The sequence below is a fragment of the Anastrepha ludens genome, chromosome 3 (genome assembly GCF_028408465.1).
Source record: "Anastrepha ludens isolate Willacy chromosome 3, idAnaLude1.1, whole genome shotgun sequence".
Lineage (NCBI taxonomy): Eukaryota > Metazoa > Arthropoda > Insecta > Diptera > Tephritidae > Anastrepha > Anastrepha ludens.
Genome location: NC_071499.1, coordinates 15887372 through 15892049, shown reverse-complemented (window position 1 = coordinate 15892049; position 4678 = coordinate 15887372).

Sequence of the window (4678 nt, the reverse complement as noted above, 5' to 3'; positions counted from 1 at the left end):
ATAGTTCTTTTACAAAAAAAAAAAATTAAAAGGTATATTTTATCCTAAAAACAGTTATACAAACAATGTATAAAAATAATATAACAAATGTTAAAAAAAATTAATATAAAAGCAAAATTTACAGCAAAAAATGAGAGAAAAGAGGTCCGATGATATTTCACTTTAAAACTCCACATAAGAAGTTTCAATAGAAAAAAATCATAAAATTATTAAATTATTTTACTTTTAAAATTCTTTGTATCCCTCTTAATAAACTACAGAAAAATTAGTTTAAAAATTATTCTATACTAATACATAGTAATATTTCAAAAAAAAAATTCTTTTCTAAACAAAAATTTTTGTAAATGTTTATTTTAAAATCAAAAAGCTAATTAAAAAAATTTCCAAAGAATTTTAAATTTTATAACAAAATTTTAAAAAGTATAAGAAAAATTATCAAAATTTTTTAACAAAGTTATAAAACAAATTATAAAAAAAATTATAAAAAAAGTAATAAAAAAATTTACACAAATTAAAAAAAAATGTATAAAAAATTATACCAAGATTGTAATCAAACGATAAAAAAGGTATAAAAAAATTATAAAAAATTTATAAAAACTATAAAAATATTTATAAAAAATTAAAATAAAATTATAAAAAAGTATAAAAAAATTATAAAAAAAGTATAAAAAAATGTTAGGAAGACTCGTTTTAAAAGCTCTATATAAAAATTTTCAACAGGAAAAAAAATTAAATTAATAAATTAATTTAGTAAATATTTCCTAAGGTTTTTTTTAAATTTTCTTCTTATAATATTTAAGTCTGAAAATGAAATATATTCCAGAAAAATTTGCGACAATTCCAAAATAGGCATTAAATCGCTCAAATATGTACAGGGTGGGCCATATAGCGTTTGCTTTTTAAACCACCTATTTTTTTGAGAATGGTTTGACATTTACGAAATGGGACGCTATACGGTTGAACAAAATTGGGAAATATTGAAAACCCATTTCCAAAGTGGTGAGTCTTCTTCTACTTCCGCGGTTACAGTAAATGGCGAGCGTTACCGTGACATGCTCAACGAGTTGTTTCCAAAAATTTAAGAGGATGACATGGACGACATTTGGTTTCAACAGGACGGTGCAACTTGTCACACTGCCAAAGTTACACTCGAACTTTTGGCTACCGTTTTTGAAAACCGAATAAGCAGCCGAAATTCCGATATCAACTGCGCGTTAAGCCCGTTGGACTATTTTTTGTGGGGAGCCGTTAAGGACAAATGCTATGCGAACCATCCAGAGACGATTGATGCTTTAAAACACGAAATCGAAGTTGCCATTCATGAAATTAGAGCCCAAACAATCGAAAATGTACTTAAAAATTGGGTTGATCGAATGGCCTACTGTAAAGCCACTCCTGGCAGTCATTTGAACGATATTATTTTTCTTTAATAAATGACAATGTTAATTGTTTTCTTTTATAGCCGATTCAAAAAGCAAATTTTACATGGCCCACCCTATATATAAGAAATTTAAAGGCATTGATTAAATAAGATAACACGTTTGGAATTAAGTATTAGTATTGACGTTTTGTAATCTCAATTAATTATTTAGAAAAACATAGTTCATACTACAACAAGAAGTACATATATAAATCAGAGTTTCAGACTTTCATCAATGTGTCAAACTTTTTACTGAGAACTTTTAGAAAAAATTCGGATACGCAGTTTTATAGCTCACTGAATTTTGGTATCCCGTTGATTTTTGACAATTTTTTTTGCTGACGGTATTTGGTGTTTTCTCCCATATAAAGAAAAAATGTGCAGTAGGCATTAAATGGAAAAAATGCCCGAGAGCGTCCGAAAAAAATTCTCAAAAATCAGTGTGATTCCTGATCCATTTGAAACTTGCCTTTTATTACATCAAAATTCAATGATCTCTAAAACTGCGTACCCAAAATTAAAAATTCTGAGTAAAAAGTTTGAAATTTTAATGAAAATTTGCCGAAATTTTACAAATTATACACAACGCTCGAAATTCTTCTTTATGTGGTTCTTGTTCTGGTAAGAAAAATATTTTTATAAAGAAATAAATAAGATTACATAATAAATAGTAAAAAATTATCAATATGAGGTGTACTCTATATTTTGTCGCTGCCAGTATATGCATCCATATAGATATAAGCCGCCGGCCCTGGCAGCCAGTGCTTTAGAATCTAAGTGTAGCAATTATTTTTAATTATTTCTCTTGTCTGTTAATAAATGAATAAAATAAATATATGTACGCCCCTGTGCGCAACTTTTGTTTTCGATTATGTTATAATCAATTTACGCTTTCATTTGTTTAACCCTAACTTGCGTGGGTAAGCAGCATTACTCTAAACAATAAAATTTCCTATGGATTGGATAATCCGGGCGTGGTATTTATAATAACTCCTGCCGATCGCACCTGACTCATTCTCATACAGTTGATTTGGTGTGGTCAGTAGGCACAATTAAATCCTTTTAGATGTGTGTATATTAGGGCGGGTCACTTTGTGCTCAATAAACATAACCGAATTGGTTTCGGTGAATGAAGTATTCTACTTTAAGTTCTGAAGAAACAAGTCCAGGGAAGCATATCGCTAAAATGGATTTTGAGCCTCCTTAATTTTAGTGTTAAGTCTTAATACACAAATAGGTTATGGTTTTTGCAAAATTTTTTTGGAAGAAAATATATTCAAGTGGGTTTTTATTTCGCTCGAAACTCTCCGCTGGAGAACGTGGAATCGCAAAGTTTACTCAATTTCACTATCTTTAATGGGAAAACCGATTTTTAAACTACAAAAAATAGTTTTAGTAGAATAAAAAAAAACAGTTTTTATCAATTATTTGATTCGAAATTATGAAAAAAATGGAAAACATAAAAGTATTTGATAGTAAATAAATTAAAGCACTAAAATGGTCCAAAAAGAAATATATTCACTATACAATTTTTTTCGAATGCATCGACGTTTTCTCAGGCTTAGTTGTATTGACTCAAAATCTGGATTCAGGACCAAAAAAACAATGTTTCTTAATTTATAACCTATATTTATATTGATATATGTAGGTATAAAGTGTTAATAGAAGGAGTCGCAAAATTATTCACCTCATCGGAAGATTTATAATTTTTCCAAAAAGCGTCTCACCTCAATCCTATTTCACACTTGTGGATTAAATAGCGGCAATATACAAACAGGCACGCAATGATTAATGACTTCAGGTGCGTGAATATTTTCTTAAATCAAAATCATTTATTTATTTATATTAGTAAAAAATTATTCAAAAATAAATATGAATGATTAATTTTGCGCCATTGTATATAATTTAAGGAATGCTGGAGCGGGAAGTTAGGTTAGCTTAGGTTTTAGTAACAGTCGCTTTAGAATAGCTAATTCACTGAGATCATGCGGGTCCGTTGTGGTACCACTGTGTAACACGAGAAACCTCAATGCCTATTCATCATTCGAACTTTTTAGGCCCTCTTATGAAGCGTAGGATAGATTTTATCCCAACACCGGATGGTTCCGTAAGAGAGTCCAAAGAGTATTTTCCTAACAACTTTACTCGACTCTTAACTAAGGCTGGACAAATAAAAAAAAAAGTGTTCTGAAGAACTGTTTCTTCTTCCTCTTCGTCTTTAAAACTTCTGCAGTATTCATGCGAAAATACCCTTTGCCTGAAAAATACTCTTAGCCTCACCTACTTTTATTTGCGGCCGAATTAGCCTGGTAGTGACACAAGTATTTTCCTCTCTTCTTTTTCTTACGTTACCTATTGGCCTCCTAGAGAATATTATTTCTTATCCTCAATTTGCAAACTGCCATAGAAATCCTAATATTGCCTCTGTTGCTAGCTCATCGGCCTAGTAATTTTCTTTAATATCTCTATGTCCCAGAACCCATATAGGGCTGACCTGAAAGACGGTGCTCATATCATTTAGATCTACCAGGTATTCCTGCACAACCTTTGATCTTAGTACAACCGTCTCCATTGATTTGAAGGCCGCCTGGCTGTCAGAGAAGATATTGATCGTAGTTTTTGTTACAGCGTGAATAACAAAGTATTGTTATACCCCTTAACTTCCTATTTTCAATGCTGCCAGCCGTTTTACTGATATTAGAGTAGCTTCATCAGACCGCGTTTATACAGGGTTTTTGTTGTTTCAACTTTGCGAGTTCTCTTCTAATGTTCCCGTCGTCACCAACCTGCCCTGTATGAATGTGCGAATGCTGATCAGACCCATTCTCCTTAACGAAATTATAGTCTGGTGGGCGGCTCTCGACAAGACAACGATTAGAAACAGGCTTCAGAGCGTGCAACGTATGGCGCTTATATATATCAGCGACCGTTTTAGAACCACACCCGCTGATGCTCGGAATACTCTTTTCTTCTTACCTCCCCTATATGTATCATATTTGGTGAACAGAATGCTGGTAACACTGCTGCTCGGCTTGCCGCAACCAATCGATGATGCGATTTAAGGTTTGTTTGAATTAACCTTACTTTAATGGTTTTTTCAAAAATTATTTATTTATTAATATCTAGGTTGTCGCCTTCAAAGTAATCCCCATGAGATATTATTCACTTGTGCCAACGTTTTTTCCAATCTTCGAAGCACTTAAAAAAGTCACTTTTTTGTTCTTGTTCAGCTCCTCCTTCGATGTCGAGCATTACTTA